The sequence below is a fragment of the Symphalangus syndactylus genome, chromosome 3 (genome assembly GCF_028878055.3).
Source record: "Symphalangus syndactylus isolate Jambi chromosome 3, NHGRI_mSymSyn1-v2.1_pri, whole genome shotgun sequence".
In the NCBI taxonomy this organism is placed as follows: domain Eukaryota; kingdom Metazoa; phylum Chordata; class Mammalia; order Primates; family Hylobatidae; genus Symphalangus; species Symphalangus syndactylus.
Genome location: NC_072425.2, coordinates 96,943,164 through 96,966,400, shown reverse-complemented (window position 1 = coordinate 96,966,400; position 23,237 = coordinate 96,943,164).

Here is a 23,237-nt window from a genome sequence, read left to right as displayed (position 1 = left end):
GTAAAACTTCTATGAGAGTAAACGTAACATCAATTAAGTAACAAGCTAAATTAAAAAGGCATCACTCAGAATTTTAATCTAAAGGGAGAAAACACATCAGTCATCTTTCTCTGCCTGTGGGTGTTCTGAAGTTGGATGCTCTAAATCAGAATTAAACCTGCACGTCTTCATGCATCCTTGAGCCCTCATGGATCACTCCTCTGCTCCACTGGGGATCGGAGGGTGCCGGGGGTACTCTGACCCTCATAGGCTGACACTGTGGGCCCTATGCAGGATAGCAGGCCTCGGAAAAGGCTGGATCTCAAATTCTAATTCAACAAATCTTTGCTTGAACATTTTCTTTCCTTAGATTCTTAAACTTTCTGTTGATCGACAGGCCTGTCAACCAATTTTCTTTAGTTAGTTTCTCATGGGAGCTGACCTGTCTTTTGTTGAATAAAATGGTGCTTTCCATTTTCTTTCTCCTGATCTTTGTTATTTTCCTGTAACAGTCAAGCTTTTGATGTATAAGGCTGATGCATTCATATACAATAGGACATTTCTCTTTTTTCTAAGCAGTCAATTCTCTTCTCCCACTGATTTTTTGCAAAGTTGCATTTCACATTCTGTATGTAGTTTAGGCAGTGTCTGAAGTACCACCTGCAGGTTTTGATTCTAACTTCCGAGCTGCATTTTCACCACTGCTTGGTTAGAGACTTTTGATTTAAACTACAAGTCTTTTGTGCATTTTTTTTTTTGCAAAGCTTGTAAAATACTTTTTTTGTTGTTTTTTTCTCTTTTTATTTCTTTTAAATCAACATTTAAGTTAACATTATCAATGAAGTTTCATCAAGCTGATACCCGACTTATCCTCTTAGGCTCCATTTATCGCTTCATCCTCTTTCTCTAATTCCTTGTGGCTGTCAGCATGTAATCTATACACAAAGCAGATAAATGTATCATCTTCAGCACAGATTCAGTCAGAGATTTTAATTGACTGTCTTTCTCATTTACAACTGGTTTCCTTGTGTGTTGAAGTTTTCAAGCATTTCTTTCTGTTCTTTTAGCACTCATACTCTTTCCGTTTACCAAACGTCTTCTCAGGTGAGCAGTTTTCAGCTTTCTTGAAGGTAAACAATTTCTTCAAAACCATTAACTATTTCCCTATGATGTTGTAGTGTATTCTTCCAAGATGCTTTTGAAATGTTCTTGGCCCCGATCACATGGAACCAGAGAACTTCTGATGCCTATTTGAGTGATTGTGTCTATTCTTTAAGACTGTCCATCACCACCTGATAGAATAAAATTTGAGGGGACTTTTCTGGTTTGGGTCAAGAAGGTCTACTGTATCTCCTTGTGAAAATGTGGACTTACTCATATCTTTACAAAGTTTTCCCAAACACAGATTTTGTGACTTCAGAGGTCTGGCCTCCACTGCAGGTGACTCAAGAACTTGAAAGGCTTTGTAAGGAGTCTGTTCTTCTCACTAATTTTATGACACTTCAACTCAGACAGAAAATCTTTTGGCTAGCTCATTTCCATTATTTTATTGTACAGCCAATCAAAGCAGCATTTTCTTGCAAAGGGACACTGAAACAGACTTGAGCCTTGTGTCCATAATTCAGACAACACCGTTACAGCACTGCATAGCTGCCACAGGACTAGCTGGAAGGACATTTTTTGTGGCCACCAGCAAGCCCTCTGTCTTAGTCAGTTCAGGCCACTGTAACAGAATACCAAAGACTGAGTACCTTAAACAGCAAACATTTATTTCTCACAGTTCTGGAAGCTGGGAAGTCCAAGATCTAAGTGCTGGTCTCGAGGGCTCATTTCCTTGTTTGCAAATGGCTGCCTTCTCGGATGCTATAGAGCAAAGAGAAATAGCTCTCTGGTCTCTTTCTCCCCTTCTAAGGGCACTTATCTCATTCCTGAGGGCTCTACCCTCATGACCTAATTGAACTTCCAAATACCATCACATTGGGGAATTTAGGCTTTAATACACATATGGTTGGGTTTGGGGTGAGGAACAGAAACATTCAGATCATGGCACTCTTTCTGGCTTCAGTGGGCACTGCAGCTCTGCTTCTGGCCAGCTGCCTGTGGGCTACAACTGCCTACCCAGACCTTGTCCTTGACAACTAGGACAGACCCTCAGAGGGGTTTCAGCAGGGTCCACACTTAACAAACAAAAATAAAAAGTGCTCTCTAACTTTGCTCTAAATTTGCACATGCAGAAAGGGTTCTTATTTGCGTAGTACATTGGGGGAAAGGAAAAAAAGCCTATTATACCCAGAACGGACCAGACTGTGAGCTGTAAGCAATTTAGACCCACTCGTCTTCACAGGAAACCTCAGGGATTCAAGCAGTAACATGCCCTCATCAAACCTATAGAACAGAGTGGATAAACCTGGCTTTCTAGTTCTGCTTCTGCCTCTTCAACAGGTTCATGACATGGGTCAAAACAGCTTCAATAGCTTCAAAATAGGTTCAGTAGCTTCAAAAATATAATCAATATTTGAGGAAAGCAATGTACAACATGAATCAACTTCCTATAGAACATCGTATTTAAGCCTTACTATCTTATGAGGTTAACCCTCCTAGGAGGTTGTTAAATCTAACTGATAACCTTTAGGTTAAATGGCTTGTCTAAGGGCACAATTTATTAAGTTTGGAGATTGTATTCTGAATCAAAATCATCTGAGCCCAAGTACAGATTTTCTTGTAAATAATATATGCCTTAATGTGGATACCTCCCTGCTTTCTGCCTCCTGCTTTTAATTGTGATAAAAATATGTAACATTAAATTTACAGTCTTAACCATTTTTAAGTGTACAGTTTATCAATATTATGTTCACATTGTTGTGCAAAAGATGTCTAGAACTTTCTGATATTGCAAAACTAAAACTCTACACCATTATACACCAACTTCACCTCTCCATTCTCCCCCAGCCTTTGGCAATGACTTTTCTATTATGTTTCTATGATTTTGACAACTTTAGATGTTTCATATGAATGGAATCTCATGCACTCAATCATACAGTATTTGTCCCTTTGGGACTGGCATATATTTGCTTATCATAATCTCCTTAAGGTTCATATATGTTGTTATTCATATTACATAACATTTCACTGTATGTATACACCACATTTTCTTTAGCCATTCATCTTTCGGTAGACCTTTGGGTTGCTTCCTTCTCTTGGCTATTATGAATAACGCAGCAATAAAAATGGGTGTGCAAATATTTATTGGATTCTACTTTGAATTCTTTTGGATATACACCCAGTAGTGGGATTGCTGGGTCATATGGTAATTCTATTTTCAATTTTTTGAGGACCGTTCATATTGTTTTCCTCCACCCTTTAAAACAGGATGTAATAAACAATTTATAAGGACCATCCAATCAAAAAATTATCAGTCCCTTTATGATTCCTTTTTGCCTCTTTTTATTATAATGGCAAAGTGATCATTTTAATAACATGTATCATTTATTCTTTTACTTACCTAGGGTTAATGGAAGAACTTAAGTTTTAATGTTTATTATCCATTCCTTTACTGCTTTCAGCTCAACAGGAGTATGGAGAAACATTTATTAAATATTAACTGACAAACTGCTTTTCCTTCTTTTCAAAACTTAGTCCTCAGAATTATGCTGAAAAGATGTTTTGTAGAAGGAATTGGAATAATTTTAATAAATAATTAAATATCTTGAAACAGTTAATTTTTATTTTCCTTGGGTATAAATATTTATTTTGCTTGGTTATAAATAATATCATATTTTAAAGAAAAATATTTTTATTTCATATTTTTATTTCTCTTGTTTGCATTTCTAAATCTGATAGAAGTTATTAAGGCAGATAAATTATTACTGTTGAACATTTTGTTACTATGATTTCAGATCTACCATTTTTTATTAATTGATCCCCAATTTGAGGATAAGCCTATTTTTTTTTTTCAGTTGCAAGGTTTAATAGAGTGAAAACAGTTCCCATACAAGAGGAGGGGACCCAAAGGGGGTTGCCCCTCCCTGCTTGAATGTCTGGGGTTTATATCCCAATCATTGTCCCTCCCCCTGTGCTCTCAGATGATAGATGATTTGACTATTTCCTTACCTCCTGCTTTTAGCCTAATTGGTATTTTAGTGAGCCCTCTTTACTACCTGATTGGTCGGGTGTGAGCTGAGTTACAAGCCTCATGTTTAAAGGTGGGTGCAGTCACCTTCCCCAGCTAGGCTTAGGAATTCTTAGTCGGCCTAGGAAATCCAGCTAGTCCTGTCTCTCAGTACCCCCTCTCAACAGGAAAACCCAAATGCTGTTGGGGAGGTTGGCCGATGACCGCTGTAACTGCTTCCTGCTGAATTGGGGTGTAGTAGGGGTTGTGCGGTTGAGATTTCCTTGGGAGGGGTGCCTTCAATGTCATTAACATCGGAGCATGGGCTAGCAGGCTGGTCCAGGGGTCCGCAGTAGATCTTAGTCATGGACTGCATCTGGGGCTCCATTTGAAGAACCATTTGTAATTTTACAGCTTCGATTCTGGAAGAGACAAATTTAACAAGGAAGTTAAAGATACAGGGATTGAAATGTATGGCCTGAAGTGCAGGGGATTATTTCTTTGGCACACTTCACAGGCCTTGACTATCTGCTTGATAGTTTTGAAAAGGCCTGGTCCAGTAAATAATGATTTGGCAGGATGAGCATATTTTGCTTTAATAATTTGTCTCTATTTAAACTATCAGACATATAAAAAGTCACAGCATGTAAATACAGCCTACTACAGACACCAAAGTCATACATTTTAGCCAAATAATCCTTGATTTTTTTATTCTCTCTTTATTGATCTAAAAAGTGAAATGAGTGATAAACAAGCCCCAAATAACAAAATCGTATAGAAAGTCCTGAGTTTTCATTTGGGATTAGTATCCCCCAACACCTCTGTATTTCTTTTTCTTTTTTTTTTTTTTTTTTAAATCAAGGATGTTTGTTTAAAAAGATAAGAATAAGCACTAAGAAAATAGAAATCTGGCCAGGCGCAGCAGCTCACACCTGTAATCCCAGCACTTTGGGAGGCCAAGGCAGGCAGATCACCTGAGGTCAGGAGTTTGAAACTAGCCTAGCCAACATGGTGAAACCCCTTCTCTGCTAAAAATACCAAAATTAGCCGGGCGTGGTGGCACATGCCTGTAGTCCCAGCTACTCAGGAGGCTGAGGCAATGCAATCACTTGAACCTGGGAGGTGGAGGTTGCAGTGAGCCAAGATCATGCCATTGTACGCCAGCCTGGGTGACAGAGCGAGACTCCGTCTCAAAAAAAAAAAAAAAAAAAAAAGAAGGAAAATAGAAATCTATTGCTTCCACACTGTGAGGTGGGGTGGGTGGGGGGGGGGGGGCAGGGGGAATCTGTTAAGAAGCTAAAGAAGAAAAATATGTGGATTTCCCAGATATTTTCCATAACCCCCATTAAACACATGCAAAATTCTGCGCATGTGTAGGGGAGGGGGCAAATATGTGTATTTTAGGAAGAAGAGGCTCCATAGAATATGTGAAATTCTCAGAGGCTTTTTTACCCCTCAAAAATTTAAGAATCACCAAACTATAGATAGCTGTGCAAATTATTATTTGATTATCAAATGCTAAACAACATTTAATTAGATTAAATTATCCCCTTCAAAATGATTAATTAGGGAATAATGATTTAGTTTTGCTTCATGTTATTTATTATTAGTTTTTACTTGTGCTCAGTTGAGGCACCAAGAGATGCAAGGCAGTGGGAGGTGGGATGGGAAGTTAGAGGGGTATCCATCAGCTTCTCATAAGTCATGCCAAATAAATAAGTGAAATAAAATGTATTTGTTTGATATGAAAATTCAGCTTGAAGACAAGTCTGCTTATCTTTCCTTTCTACTAGAACACTCTCCTATGCCCATCTATCTAGGAATTTCTGGAGCTGCCAAAGTAGTAATTAGTGCTAGCAATATTTAAATATACTTAAATTGCTCCCTAAAACCATAATTGCTTGTTTTTGCCTGTATCTGTCTTTTCACGAACATTTTGAGTTTAGCTCTGTCTTACATTCCCATCCCTAAAGATCATCAGAACTTTTGTCTTCGTCATAATGCTGGGACCAGATTGGCCTTCATCATGTCAAAACACCCTTATTTCCTATGGAAAAGTGAAACTGAATTATTCCAGATATGATGACTTTAGGATATCCTTTTCCCTCTTGTACATCTTTCATTGTATTTGTGTTTTCCCTTTGGTCTCCAACGGCCCCACCACCCCCATTCCCTCCACGACTTTTAAGCCCTTGGAAGCCAACTTGATTAGTCAGTTTCTCTAGGGAAATAGAGCCAATAGGATATGTTTATTTATTGTGTATTATAAGGAATCGGCTCCTGTGATTATGGAGACTGGCAAGTTCAAAGTCTGCAGAGCTGATGTTTCAGTTTGAAGGTCCCCAGGCAGGAGAACTCTTTATTACTCTGGGGGTAGGCCAGCCTTTTGTTCTATTCAGGCCTTCACCTAATTGGTAAAGCAATGTATTCCTAAATGTAGATAACTTCTGGACCACTCACCTTATGGAGAGCAATTTGCTTTACTCTGTCTACCAATTTAAATGTTAATCTCATCAAATAACACCTTCACAGAAACACACAGAGAATGTTTGCACAAATATTTGGGCACCCCATGGCCCAGTCAGGTTGGCAAATAAAATAATTCATCACCCAACACATTCTTTTGGTTTTTTGAGACAGAGTCTTGCTCTGTCACCCAGGCTGGAGTGCAGTGATGTGCTCTTGGTTCACTGGAAACTCCAGCTCCTGGGTTCAAGCGATTCTTGTGCCTCAGCCTCCCAAGTAGCTGAAATCACAGTTGTGCACAACCACACTCAGCTGATTTTTTTGTATTTTTAGTAGGGACAGGGTTGTGCTATGTTGGCCAGGCTGGTCTTGAACTCCTCAAGTGATCTGCCCGCCTCAGCCTCCCAAAGTGTTGGGATTACAGGTGTGAGTCACTACACCTGGCCCACACGACACTTTCTAAAAATCTGTTTTATTTCCCTTTATAGGCTTTCTTGTCCCAGATCTATCATTAGAAGAATACTTATTACTGAATGTTTATTAAATAAACACAAAAGAGTTGGGCTAAACCCTGAAACTAGAGCATTTTCCCTGCATTTTAGAGTATATCTTCTACTTTTTCAGTATAAAAACCAAAAGAAGGAGGGAGTGGAGGGCAGGGGTTTCGGTGCAGGGGAGAGGTAGGCCATGAGCTTTACAGAGTCACACACTGAAAGTGAGCAGCACCTAGTACCAGTGGAGATTCTTTTTATTTTATTTTTATTTTATTTTATAGACAGTCTTGCTCTGTGGCCTAGGCTGGAGTGCAGTGGCCTGATTATATCTCCTTGCAGCCTTGACCTCTTGGGCTCAAGTGATCCTCCTGTCTCAGCCTCCTGAGCAGCTAGGACTATAGGCACATATCACCAAACCTAGTTATTATTATTTTTTTAAATTTTTTGCAGAGATGGGGTCTGCTATATTGCCTAGGCTGATCTCCAACTCCTGACCTCAAGCAATCCTCCCACCTTGACCTCTAAACGTGCTGGGATTACAGGTATAAGCCACTGTATTTGGCCCAGCAGAGTTTCTTAAAGCTTACTCTCTCATGGTGGTTGCACCTCCAAAAAAGACATGACCTAAGTTACCTACTCTCCCATGGAGCGGGGTTTCTGGCTCAGTAATGCTCTCTTTTCTCTTATAAGCTCCCCTCAGGTAATGTCATGTCAGAATAAAAAGTAGATTTTTACATTCAGTTTTGTATGAATCCCTTTTCCTTCCTTTGCCTGATTAATTTCTCTTTTCATTCAATTGAAAAAATTTCTCAAGACAGGATTAGAGTTTTTCTGTCTTTCTTTCCTTCTCCATTCTTTTTTCTTTCTTTCTTTAACCCCTTATTTTTTTTTTTTTAGAGATGGAGTCTCTCTCTTGCCACCCAGGCTGGAGTGCAGTGGTGCAATCTCAATGCAACCTCCATCTCCCGGGTTCGAGTGATTCTCTTCTTCAGCCTCCCGAGTAGCTGGGATTACAGGCGCCTGCCACCATGCCTGGCTAAGTTTTGTATTTTTAGTAGAGATGGGGTTTCACCATGTTGGCCAGGCTGGTCTCGAAATCCTGACCTCGGGTGATCCACCCACCTCGGCCTCCCAAAGTGCTGGGATTACAGGCATGAGCCACCATGCCTGGCCTCCCTTCTCCTTTCTTTAGAGAATTATTTTTACAGTACTAGATGTTCTAGTTAGTCGATCTTCTATGTTTCTTTAATTTTTATTTTATTAATAACAGAAGAGTAGGATTGCTTTTATTTTTAGTACTTCTTTCTAAGGGAGGTAGATGTTTAGAGTAGTCTGGAATAAGTGAAAGTATTGAGTATAGTTGTGGCGGGTGCTAGGGCCTACCCAGTTACAGGGCAGCTTTCAGAGAAGTATTCAGAGAAGAGAGATGGTAGACAGGATGAACATCCTCCCCCTCACGCCAAAGTATCTGCCTAAGGGAATTAGTAAAATTCCCAAGAACATGTCCTTTTTTGCAGTGACTTGAAAATTCAGATCCTTGAGATCATGAAACTCTGGCATACACATTACTATACTTTTCTAAATGACTGCTGTCTTTATAAAACTCCACTTTTCAGGAGAGTTATGGAGTACAAGTCATTTTAACTAGAATTTGCCATAGAATTCCATAATGGCAAGGCCACTCCTCAACTAAATCTATTTGTTGACTCAGGTCATACCTCATTCACCTTAGTAGTAAATAAAGTGAATGCTATTTATTTATTAGAGACATGGTTTTTTTCTGTCACCCAGGCTGGAATGCAGGAGCATGATCATGGCTCACTGTGGCCCTGACCTCCTGGGCTCAACTGATTCTCCCAACCTTGGCTTCTGGAGTAGCTGGGACTACAGGTGCATGCCACCGTGCCTGGCTAATTTTTAAATTTTTTTGAAGAGATGAAGTCTCCCTAATTTGTCCAGGCTGGTCTTGAACTCCTGGATCAAACAATCTTCCCCCACCTTGGCATCCCAAAGTACTGGGATTACATGCATGAGCCAATGCACCCGGCCCCAAATTTATTTATTTACTTATTTAGAGATGGAGTCTCACTCTGTTGCCCAGGCTGGGGTGCAGTGGCGTGATCTTGGCTTACCGCAACCTCTGCCTCCCGGGTTCAAGCAATTCTCCTGCCTCAGCCTCTCAAGTAGCTGGCACCACAGACGTGCTCTACATGCCCGGCTAATTTTTGTATTTTTAGTACAGATGGGGTTTCACTATGTTGGACAGGCTGTTCTCAAACTCCTGACCTCATGATCCACCTGCCTCGGCCTCCCGAAGTGCTGGGGTTACAGGAGTGAGCCACTACGCCTGGCCCCAGATTTATTTTTGAAGAATTCTTTCATCAGTGAGAAACACTGCAACTCATTTTTAAAAGTTATTATATTAAGTAAACAGAAGGACATTCACAAGAGCTAAATATACTGTCTTACTGCCCAAACACAGTTATAGAGTAGCTTCTTTTCTGCAAACACAATAATTAATTCAAACTGAGCTTTTGGCGAGTCTTTCCAACTTGACTCTATCACATGAAATGTTATTTTGGTTTATTCTAAAGAGGCTCAGATAAGAAAAGAAAGATGAATTATATTTTAGAATGTACTATTTTAAAGCTCTAAGCCCCTACTGTTAGTAGTTCTGTGCACAATTCTTAAATATATAAATCAATTAATTTTTATAAATGTAGACTCCCATGTAACCACCATACAGATCTGTATCTGTTGATCAATATCAATATGGAATATCTCCAGCACTTTCGGAGGCTGTATTAATCGTTAGTTACTCCTACTAGCCATATATAAAAGTTCCAGTGGCTCTATATGCTCACAATTGCTTTGTATTGTTATTTTTTATTAAACATTCCATTGTGTATTCATAACTAATTGTAGTTTTAATTTCCATTTCTCTGATGATTAATATGTCAAGCACTTATTATATGGTTATTGGCCATAATACCAGTTATCTTTTATAGGCATCAGTACTCAAACATTTCTTTTGGCCTTTAGTTTCTTACTATCTCTTAAGATTGTTGCCATTTATTTACTACTCTTAGGCTAAACCTAGATTTGCTAAATGTAGAGATCACTTCAAGATTCATCCTCTAATATCCCAGAGTGTAGGAGTTGAAGTTTCAGAATGGAAAATCTTGTCTTTATGCTTGTGGTCTTTTACTAGGTTTTTTCTTTTTTGAGTAGGAGGCTTAGATATAATTAAATTGCCTGTCTTTTGATGCTAATGACAAGCACACACAAAGAAACAATTTACGTTGTTTTGTTTTCTCAATATCAAATTGAGAATTTTGTCAATTAAAAAATTTGCATATATGTATCAATTTTATACATATATATGTCCATTTAAGCTTTATAAATTTGTCAATTTATAAAGCCTGGAATAGGACATAGTTTTCCTTGCAGTGGTCTTGGTTTTCGGTCACCACACCTTGGAGACTGGAATTTAAAATGTCAGAGAACAGGGGTTGGTATTAGAGATGGCACATTACTTTCGCTATCATGGTTAAATGCACATTATTAAGATTAGAATGTGTTGCTTTCTGACATAAAGAGTTCCCATAACTAAATGTATTGAAGCAGAAACTAATGGCCATTTGCCAGATAACAAGAATGAATTTTTGCATTTAGGTGTAAGAGAAGTTTTATTCTAAGTTTCCTTTTAAACTGTAAGGTAATTTAATCTCACTATATGAGAATTCCTCTTTATGACACAAGAATATCAATTACATGCCTCTTAAAGATACCTTCATGACCATTAGCTCACTTGATCTTAACAAGTCTGAAAAATAGGCTGTTAACATTTTTATTCCAATTTTATGGATGAAGAAAATAGAGCCCTAAAATTGTTCCATCTGGCTCGCCTATAAAGTGGCAGAGCCTGGAACGGGACATCGTTTCCCTGGCACTGGTCTTGGTTTTCAGTCACCACATCCTGGGGATGGAATTTAACACCCCAGAGAACAGGGATAGCTTGTTCACAGGTGCAAGAGCTTGCTCACATGCTCTTTGTCATATACGTATATGACACACACATATATATATGCATATATTCATTTGGAGCATTTATATGAGATAAAATATATGGTATGAGACGTGATCATGTGCAGAATATGAGGTAAGGTGGAAATTAAGAGGTGGTAGCTCCAATAAGGTTTGAGTTTACGTGAGTGTCTCGGGGTTTGAGAGATCCAGCTGATAAAGAAATACGTACTGTGGGGAGAGAACCAGTGCAAAAGTTGATATTGTTAGGTGAATGACAAATTGTGAGCATCCCATTTGTCATGTATTGTGGCGGAGAGTGAGACAGAAGGTGAAGTTTGACTATGTACTTGTAAAATTCTCGGTACACACATTCTACGTGCCATTTTCCTAAGTTTAGAGAGAATACAAACATTAGCAACAAGTCTTTAAAAGCGTAAGAAGAAATAAGGGAAAAGGGAAAAGAATGTAACAATTTATTATTTAGCCATAATATTGTATTTATATAGACTTTTGAATTAGTTATTTGGAATAAAAGATTCCCAAATTTTAAGTATCAGCTTGGTAATGTGGGGAAATGTATCGGGCATTATGTTCAATTGTAAATATCAATTTTCTTCAAAATTTGTGCTGTCTATCTGTATTGAAAACCAGATGGAAAATCCTGTCCGTATTTTATTATTTCCAGTGTGGCTGGTGTTTTATCAGTTGCCAAGTCATGGTCACCTGTGGCTCTCTGTCTTGGCAGCTATGTGTTTAACAGGCCAGACATTATGTTCACAGGAAGGGCCTCCTGAAGCATAACTAAAAAGCAAATAACTCACATGGCCCAGGTTCTGATAATAAGGATTTGCTGAATACATAATTTGACGTGTTTTGCTTTGAGCAGACACACTATCCAGTGCTTTTGTTGGCATCACTGCCAAAGACTTTTGCACACAAACAATTAGTTGCAAGTCGTTTGATTTTCCACACAGGAAACCCAGCACAGAACAGCCAGTCCTCTAAAGATATATCTTCTCTTTTCCTATTGTTTTCATTCTGTTAAACTCCAGCCATTAACACATTAATGGACCCATAACTGGGGCAGAGGACTCCTCAGGGTGTAACACTCATGGTCCCAAGGCTCTCTCTAAATTTAGTTGAAAGACTTTTCGTAATCATCAAAGAGTGGAAACAGTAAATAGATAAGGTGCATAATTGGCTTGCTCTTCTAGAAGATTCTAAATGATGGTCCATTTTCATATATTCTTGGTAGTCTGAAATATGTCTTTCTCCTTTACAACGGTTTCTTCCATATTTTGCATTCTTATCCTAAATGTGGACTGACTGCTAACGCAGATTCTAATTAGCCATTTAATTACGGGGGAGACTATTGAGCTGTTGGGCCTCAATCAGCCTCACTTATAAAATGAATGGGTTGGAGAATTGAAATCCTTTTCAGTAGTTCTTAATCTGGTCTTCACATAGATATTGACCTAGAGAACTTAAGAACATGCTGATGCCCATGCCCTACTTCTAGAGATTCTGATTTAACGTTCCAGTTTGGTGTAAAATCTGGGTAGTACACTACAATATAAGACTTCTCTGCACAGTAGAGTCACCCAGGGAGTTTTAAAAAACCAATGCCTAATCTGTAGTTTTCCTTAAAGGTTCTCAGGTGATGGATTACAAAGTGCTACCTAGCTTGAGAGCCACTGCTCCCAAATAACATAACCTGTCATTTTACAAAAAAATATAAAGGAGATATGTATTGGTACTACACAGTATCTGCACATCAGATAGCTCATACCATTTAGGCTGATTACATTTTGCAGCCCTGCATACTCTGAGCAAACATAGTCATTAATCCATTTCCTCAGAAAATATTTATTGACTACTCGCTATATGCTACATTCGTTGCTAAGTATTTGTTACTATTATTTGCAGAGATGGGGTCTTGCTATGTTGTCCAGGCTGGCCTTGAAGTCCTGGCTTCAAGTGATCCTCTTGCTTCCGCTTCTAAAAGTGCTGGGATTATAGGGGTGAACAACCACATCCAGCCTTTACCAAGGACTCATAATCATGTTTACAATGGTGCCATGTTCACTAAAGCTTTCTTGAAATGATAAAATAGAAAAATGGGTGTACTTCATATTATGGTATAAAACTAAAAGTCCATTTCCAGACTAAAAGTTAATGAGTATACCTTATTTAAAAACTAACATGGGGCTGGGTGTGGTGGCTCACACCTGTAATCCCAGCACTTTGGGAAGCCAAGGTGGGTGGATCACCTGAGGTCAGGAGTTCGAGACCAGCCTGGCCAACCTGGTGAAACCCTGTCTCTACTAAAAACACAAAAACTAGCTGGGTGTAGTGGTGGGTGCCTGTAATCCCAGCTACTCAGGTGGCTGAGGCAGGAGAATCACTTGAACCCGGGAGGTGGAGGTTGCAGTAAGCCAAGATTGTGCCACTGCACTCCAGCCTGGGCAACAGAGCAAGACTCTGTCTCAAAAAGAAAATAAATAAAAAAAAATAAAAATTAACATGTAGGATAGGGGCACAGCAAGATGGCTGTATAGAAGTCTCCACTAATTGTCCTGCAGCAGGAACACCAAATTTAGCAACCATCTACACACAAACAAAGCATCTTTATAAGAATCAAAAATCAGGTACCAGCTTGGCCATGGAGGGTAGAATACCAAGTGGGCTCTTGGTGTTACTAGATCCTTGGAATGTTGCTTTTCCAGCCAGAAACTTCTGTGACCAGTGGTTCCTTTGCTCGAATTCTGCCGGGCCCGCTGGGCCCACTCACTCTGGCAGGCTATGCTCAGCTTGCATGACTGGCCACAACTCCGAAGAGACTGGACTGGAGTGATGAGAGGTGTGTAAGCAAGTGAGGGTGAGGGTCCGACCACTGCACACAGTCAGGCATGCTGGCTGCTGTAGTGGGGTGGGCGGTTCCAGGTGCTGGTATAGGTGCTGGCTTACTATGAGGCTGCAGCTGGCACACCGCAAGCAACTTCCATGGCTAGCACCGGATAATGTGGTCGTGCCTGGAAGCTTGGAGACTCCAGGAACTGCAGGGCCCTAAAGGGGGACTCACAGCCTTGGCTTGAGAAGCTCCCAAGTCTGGGATCCCCAAAGGGCCTCAGCTCTATTCTCCTTCTCTCTTCTCTCTTCTCTCCTTCTCTCTTCTCTTCTTTTTGTTGCCCACAATGTGGCAAGCAAGGGGTGTGTTTAGCCTTGTATTATAGCTGTTTTAGCACTGCCATTCAGCAGATCCTGAGTTCTTGTCCTGAGTCCAGGAAGAATGAGGTATGCAGACAAGTGGAGAGTAAGCAAGACAAAGAGGAGCTTTATTGAGTGATAGAACAGTTCAGAGGAGACCTGCAGTGGGCACCTCCTCTCTGTAGGCAGGTCGTCCTGTCGAGTGTTCAGCTCTCAGCAGAGTGGGAGGTTCCTCTATGCAGCTGGTTGTTCCGTCTTCTCCTCAGCTCTCAGCACAGAGGAGACTCTGGGGTGGGCAGCTCCTCTCTGCAGCTGGTTGTCCCATCATCTCCCCATAGTCTCTGTGTCCTGTGCTTGAGTCTGGCGGAGGCTGGGGTTTTTATGGGCCTCAGAGAGGAAGTACATGCTGATTAGTCCATGGGTGGCATGGGCAGACCCAGGGAAAAGCACCACAAGTTTCCACTCCGGTTTGTGGGACTGGTGGCCTGACCCCCAGGCTTCAGGTTCTCCCTGGTTTGAAGGTTGGGCTTCACTGAGGACCAGCCCCCTTCTGCCTAGGAGCCTGTCTGCTTCCTGCTGCTTGTTCATGGCACCCAGACTGTTCATGCCAAGGCATGCCTGCAGGCCAGTGCCAGGCTGTCCTCAGTCCCTCCTCGGCCTCCCTCCCCTGCTTGTTGGCACCCAAAGTCTGTAGGGAGGCTGACATCAGGGAGAAGCCAGGCAGTGGAAACAGGCACTTTTAAGCCTGCAGTGGGGCAGGGGACCGTCCCAGGTCCCTGAGAGTGCAGAAATGCCTGAGTCCACAGCTGCAGCAGGGAGGCTGCAGATACACCTGGAAGCTCCCACCCCACCTGCAGGAGTGGGGCTCCCACTCATCCCTGGCTCCCATTGGCTCTGTACAGCATGCAGCCCTGGCTGAACCTCCTTGCAGCCCAGGGTGGGGGCTCCAGGTCCTAGCTGGGCCCCTCTCTGCCTGCTCCTTTATGCCCAACTGCACTGCTCTTCCTACATTGGGTGGCTTATTTTGGACCCATTGCAGTGGCCCCTAGAGGGTTGGGCTTCCGGGGGGGTTCCCAGGGGCAGCCCTGGGGATTGTCTGCCTCCTCCCTGTGCCCTCCCCTCAGTGGTGGAGGGTGAGAGTGGTGACACAGGTCCAGGGTCTGAAGTGGTGGAGGCTTCACGCTTGGGAGTGAATCCCCACCACGTGAGGGTGGGGGTGGTGCAGTTGGCTGCCTCAGGGATGCTGGGCACAAGGGGCCACAGGGCACAGGGGTCCCACTGCCACTACTGCCGCTCCCCAGCCACTTCTGCCACTGCTCCTGTTGCAATGGCAGCGGCCACTCTGGATAGCTCACTGCTGCCATTATTGGGGTCCTCAATTTCAGGCCTTGGCTCTTGGATGGCATTTCTGGACCTGTGCTGGGCCAGTGGGAAGCCACTGCTCTGAAGGGTGAGTTCCAAGCCTGGCAAGCATCACCACAAGTTGACTGAAGAGCCCTTTAGCCTTAAGTGAGCATCAGCAGTAGCCTGGCAGTACCTGCTGTGAGTCTGTGGTGGGAGATGCTTCTCTGCCTGTGGAAAGGGGAGGGAAGAGTGGGAAGGACTTTGTCTTGTGGTTTGAGTGCCACCTTAGCAGTAGAATACAACATCAGAGAGATTTCCAAGGTTTTTGCCTCCAGTCCCTGGCTCCCAGACAGCACTCTGGACCCACCTGGGGTTTGGAGGAATGCGCTGTCCTGACAGGAAGGACACAAGTCTGTCTGGCTTTGCCTCTTTCTGATTGTAAGAGCCCTAGGGCCTTGAGTTAACGTAGACAGTAGTCAAGTAGCAGTTACAGTGGGCCTTGGGTGAGAACCAGTGCTGTGCTGGCCTCAGGTCTGACACAGCACAGTCCCAGTGGTGGTAGCCACAGGAGTGCTCATAGCACCTTACCCCTAGCTCAGCTGGCTCAGCACAAAGAGAGTGAGACTCCATTTGTTTGGGAGAAAGTAAGAGAAGAGAACAAGAGTCTCTACAGAAGTTGTAGTTGTAATCCAGAAAATTCTTGTCCAAGACTACCAAGGCAGTACCTCCATGGGTTTGCAGGAACCACAGGATTACTGGGCTTAGGATGCCCACGAATGCAGACACAGCTTGTATTACAACATCCAAGTCCTTTCAAATACCTGGAAAGCCTTCCCAAGAAAGGCAGGTACAAAGAAGCCCAGGCTGCAAAGACTGCAATAAATGCCTAATTCTACAATGCCTAGACACCAGCGAATATCTACAAGCATCAAGACCATCCAGGAAAACATGACCTTACCCCTGAACTAAATACACCAGGGATCAATTCTGGAGAAACAAAGATATGTGACTTTTCAGAGAGATAATTAAAAATAGCTGTTTTGAAGAAACTCAAAGAAGTTTGAGTGGGTAAATAGTAACAGAATGAAGACAGAGGAATTTTGACAGGTGATCTTGAATAATAAGATTATCCTTAATAGGTTTCTTCATTAATCACAAGGGAAAAACTCTTAAAATTCATTAGAAACTTCTAAAGGGGGAGGAATTGAACATTGTTTTAGACAGCTTTAATTAGATTAGGTGTCTTTGGAATAGCCCTATTGAAAATAATTATGGATGACTTCCCATCAAAGCTAAGTCTTTAAGAACAAAAGATTTCTGGGAAGCAAAATAGTTTAAGGGATTAGTGATTTGGTTTATAAGAGCTACTTGGACTTAATGAGTTCATATTTTTTTGGTGGTGTTAGTCGGGTCAGTGGGTTTCATTCCTGAGAAAAATCTGCTGTGAGGCAATGGAGCGATGACAATGAGGGCTTAAATAACACATGAGCTTGTAAAGACTTTAAATGTCACCCAGTACAATGTGTTGAAATACGATAACTGGAAGATTCCAAAGGCTAAGACTTTACATAAAGCTTTTAATGTCAGGAAGTAATATATTATAAAATGTCATTATTTCATTTTACAAATGAGACAAATGCAGAGTAATTTTAATAAAATATTCTTCTCTTCAAAATAACATACATTTCAATATTGTTCATATCCATTAAAAGAGGTTCAATTCCACTTAATACCCCAATGGATCTTTAAAAATAATTCTCTCTCTTTATTTTTTTAGTCATTCTCCTAGCTAATAATATTAATAGGAAATAACTTACTCTATAGTAGGAAACTTGTGCCACATGTGAATAAAAGTTTCAGAACTTTAAAAAACTTTTAAAAAATAGAGAATATTCTGTGAATATATAATAATTGAAGGTATTGTAGGGGTAAAGGGATATTTCTGTAGCCAGTATGGGGGTGGAGGGGGGTGTAACATACACAGCTCATTAATAAAAGAATTTTTTCACCGTGTAATAACACATATAGAAAAACTTTTAAAAATTCATTATATTAACTTGTTAAAGTTTCATTTATACATTTGCGATATGAACATAATGCAAAGTAATGAAATATTCTATATAAACACTTCATAGAATTATTGTTTCCTATTGCATAGGTACTGTTCAGAGAGCGTAAGTGTACCATTTTAATCTTTACAGGGCTGTTTATACTATATTAATATACATAGAATTGCCTGGTGACAATAGTAGTGTAGTACTTTTTTTTTTTTGAGATGGAGTCTCGCTCTGTTGCCCAGGCTGGAGTGCAGTGGCGCAGTCTCGGCTCACTGCAAGCTCCGCCTCCCGGGTTCACGCCATTCTCCTGCCTCAGCCTCTCCGAGTAGCTGGGACTACAGGCGCCTGCCACCACGCCCGGCTAATTTTTTTGTATTTTTAGTAGAGATGGGGTTTCACCGTGGTCTCGATCTCCTGACCTCGTGATCCGCCCGCCTCGGCCTCCCAAAGTGCTGGGATTACAAGCGTGAGCCACCACACCTGGTGTATTGTAGTACTTATAGCTTCTTTCAGAAATAATGCTAGCTCCTCAATCCACAGAGCTCTCCTAGGGTTTACTGTTTTGAATTACTTCACAGAAATGTCTTCCAAATTGATAAATATTGTAATATTCACAGAGTCAATTGGTCTTCTGGGCTTTCACTGATACAGATCTCACAACTGGAATTACTCTGGCCCAAACTCACCTTAGTCTAGCTCCGCTGCAGAAACTTCTTATGGAAAACATGAATGAAGACTGTTAGGTAGAAAGTGTAGCAATTAAAATGTGTTTATTTATTTTAAAATGTCTTTTATTAATATCTTTAGAGAGGTAGTTGAGGCATGGGACAATCTCATCTGAAAAATGAAATAATAAGGTGATCTAGCAGGTCTTCCTGGCATGTTAGCCCCAAGTCTGCTGTCAGAGAGTCTCCAGTGCTATGATCTTCTCAACCTCTTTCCCTTCAGATTTGATAGTGACATCCTGGACAAGATATCTCTCCATACATTGCTTCAATTCAGTGGTGATAAAGGGCAGCCATTATCTGAAAGACAAGTGTCTGGAGATATGGACATTCAAATACCTATTACAAAACTTTGTTCCAATAGATGTGTGAGATGAATCAAAGTTCACAGAAGCCATTTTGAGGTGGTCTTATTATGATAAGAACGTTTTTTCCTTAGAGCATTGTACAAAATCAGTATGGGCTTTTGACCAAAATACTCTTGCCCAATGGATGTTATATTCCATTATTATGGCCTTAATAATAATGAGTCATTATATATAGATACTTTCTAATCTCTTTTTGTAAAGAATTGTTTACTATGCTGATTAAAAATGACCAAGAAAATGATACCAGTAACTTCTTATTATAAAAAAGACTTCATCCCTTTTGGATACAGTAACATTTTGTTAATAGACTGACTTCTTAGGTCAAACGTCTCATTGCCTACTCACTCTACAAACATATTAAGACTCTGTCCACATATATCCTACACTTTTACTTATAATACCATCAATTGAAATAAGTGCTTCAATAACCTGTTGAGACAATATTTCCATTGTAATGGCATAGTGAAATCTAGCATCCGCATGGGCAAATTATGACTGAAGCAAAACAACAATATTAACATTCCTAGAGGAGGATTGGAAGGGGGGCTGGAAAGATGAGCTGATTCAATGTCCTCTTTTATGCTCCACAGAAGGTATAAGACTGGGATGGTGATATAGGGTACGTAGTGGAGACCAATAGGAAATGATGCTTTGCCTCCTCACACAACAAAGAAGAAAAGTGAACCCAAATAATAAAAATTCAGAGTTTCAAAACTATGTGCCATTTATTGCTACTAATAGGGTTTTTAGACCATTTATCTTCTTACATTTTGATATTCTTTAGAGCAGACAGAAGTCTTGAAGTCCATAAACTGATATTTGATGAAACCAATTCACTGAACTCGAGAACTAGTAGAAAAACATACAGATAGAAAAATTACTTAAGGTAGCTCAAAAAGTATTATTTTTGAAGCTGATGGTGGAACAAAATAGAATTTCTCCCTAGACTGTTGATTCTGCTTATAGAATTTAACCAGAGAATAGTGTCTAATAGTTCTGGTGCTAACTTTCAGTAATTTGAGAGATTCCTAAGAGGCAACTTTGTAGAGCATCTTTGTACCTAGATTCAGGGTTTTAAACCTCAATTTGCAAGTGATTACTTATGAGATTCAATGCAAAATTCTAATCTCTCAGGAAGTTGTAGCAGTAAATATTATTATGATACATTTGGATTCCAAAAAAATATAAAGACATAATATGTAACTGGTCATGTTTTATCTACATAGAATTTTTTCCATGAAGATCATCTTCTGATATCCAGCTCTTTAACATGCATCCAGTTGTGGAATGGAGGCTATGTCACTTCTGGAGATGAAGCTGTACTCCTCTGTTGCTTACCAGCTCTAGTACTGCAAAAAATTATTTAACTAACATTATGTCCTTTAGTCCAAGTGCTGAACTTCTTTTTGGTGAATATTCCATTCTAGTTACTAGATAATATTGTGTTGATATCTGCAGAGTCCACAAAACACTGGCCAAGAATTTTCCAATGAAACAACAAAATGGGATCATTCCATCTGGGTATCAGGGCCTCTTGAAGGTTGCTAGAGATCTAGGTCTCTTTCACATTCTAAGACTATCAGCTATGACGAAACAAGGTTATAAAAATTGTGAGTTATTTTAAATATTATAAATTTGTCAAGATATAAATGGGTGCAGAAAAATAACTTTAACTTAATTTATATTTTGAGCTCTTGTTTATTTTCAATGGCAGAAAACATGGTCTTAGTCAATTTTTTTATGTTTCAATTATTTCATACGCTTGGATGTGCAAAATACAACTTTTACTTTCCTATAGCTCAAATGAAGTCCTATTGCAAGGCTCTATTCTACATTTTGGCAGAAAATTTAGTCACTTCCCATACATGTTATAGTGGTATCTCACTCCTTGCTTTGGGGAGAGGCATCTGTTCTTTGGTTCCCAGCCTCTGTCAATATGGGCAGAAGAGATATGTTCAGTTTTCTAACTTGTTCTTTGGTGTCAGCCCCCTTCAAGTTGGCATCTGCTCAGATGTACTTATTTTTACCTGGGCTTCAGACTACAATCAGTTCTATTTTTTTAAAACATTTTTTCTGAGTTATGATCATGAGATTTCTTGGAATCCATTGACCTTGTCTTCTCCATGGCAACACATGAAAGGTTCAGCTAATTACCCTTCTGTTTGAGGCCACAGAAGATTCTGGGCTGCCTTGGGCCATCCTTGACCATATTTCTTTTCACCAATTTCTACACTATCACTTTTACTCCATTGTGGTATTTGAAACGTTTCTTAAGGTATCACTTCCCAGGTTTCCAGAAATCAACCTAGATGCTCTGCAACAGTGGATTAAAGAAGATGTGGTACATATACACCATGGAATACTACAGTCATAAAAAGACTGAAGTCATGTTCTTTGCTGCAACATGGATACAATTAACAAAATATTTTCTTCTGATCGCCAATAACTGGACTTATTCTCCATGTTAATTTTATTAACAAACTACCATTAAAACATTAAAATTTTATACTTAATATATAATATATAAATATATAATAATTATATTATTGTAATTAATATTCATATGTTAATAATTAATATGTATCTTTCATATTAATAATATATATTATTTCAAAACTTGTTTCCTGAATTAATTATTTTAGAACAGCACTCCATTGGACAGTAAGCACCTTATGGACAGAGACTATGTTATTTATTTTTATTTCCCCTTCACTTCTTACAGCACCTAACGTGTAATAACAAACAGCACTTAAATGTTTGCTGGAAAAACGAGTAATAGAAATGTAAGGGAAACAGATAGGAAGGCATGTAGTGTATACCTCAAACGGTGTATACTACACTAAGGAAAATGGTTGATGATGTCATAAGCAGACTTGTCTGAAAGTGACCTGGGAGCTCATTCTGTGGTTTGTAAAACCATGTTCTAGTGTTTCATATATTTAGTTGTTTCTAATCTGCTATTATAAATAGTGTGTAAAAAAATCCTGATAATTAAATATTTGTGCATTCTTCTAATTAGTTCTTTGAGATAAATTTCTAGATTTGGAACTACTAGGTCAAAGTATGAGCAACTTTATGCTCTTTGCACATTATGTTGCTCCGGAAATTTTATACATATTTAAACTTCCACAGGTTACAGTTATGTTAACAGTTAAGGTTAAGTGACCCTGTATGTTGGCATTCTGCTTGAAAGAAGAAGAGCTGCTTTCCTTAGAATTCAGTGGAATAATTTGTAAGATAGTCATTCATACAGTATTGATGATTATGATTCTTACATTAACCTAGAACTGGAAGGGCCAGGGGCAGTGGCTCATACCTGTAATCCCAACACTTTGAGAGGCCGAGGTGGGCAGATTACTTGAGGTCATCTAGACCAGCCTGGCCAGCATGGTGAAATCCTGTCTCTACTGAAATACAAAAATTAGCGGGGCGTGGTGGCATATGCCTGTAATCCCAGCTACTTGGGAGGCTGAGGCAAAAGAGTTGCATGAACCTGAGAGGTGCAGGTTGCAGCAAGCTGACATCACACCACTGCACTCCATCCTGGGTGACAGAGTGAGACTCTGTCTCAAAAAATAAATAAGTAAATAAATAAATAACCTAGATCTGGCAAACTGTTTTGGGAAGGCCTATTTACTATGTAAGGAGAGAGAGAGATTTGTTTCTGTCTCTGTATTTCCTAAGAAAATACAAAATATTATTAATGCTATCTAGGTGAAACCTATATGACTCATATATACATATATAACTCACAAACTTATATAACTTCAATCCATACTTTCAGCTTCCTGACATTATCTAGAAACTTACATCTATAATTACAAAGAAGTTCTGACGATTGCAGGAATACTTCTCTTCTGTGCCTCTGCTCAGATCATTTATAACTCCTTGAATGCTCTTACCTGAGTTAATTCAAATCCTTTTCCATGGTAAAGCCTTCCAAGACACTCTCCTCCAACTCTTCAGACTCAGCTATTCCCTGCTCTCTTCTACTTCCCATAGTAACTGTCTTATACCTAATTGAATATTGATTTTCAAAGTGTCTCCACAGCTAGATTGTGATTTACCAAGGAAAATAGATGATAAATTATTAATCTTTATATTCATTAACACTGTCTAGCCCAGAGTTCTGCACATTGTAAATGTTCAATAAATGTTAACTGAATTGAAATGACATATAATGAGGAGATAATAGTATCTGTGAGGCCAAATCCATCCCTTTACGTTTCTATCTGTCATGCCACAGGACTTGGAAAATAATTTCATATTGTAACATGTATGGGCTAAGAAACAGGCTTTACAGGGGACAGGGAAATTTTACACAGAGGAAGGAAAGCGTGAGTTGGTGTGAATTTCCCTGATTTTCCCATCATGCTTTTGGAAGGCATGCAGAGGATGGGGCTGAGCTGTGGCCGCAGCTGTCTGGGTGTCTACACCGGTGGGCAGACCTCGCCCTCACT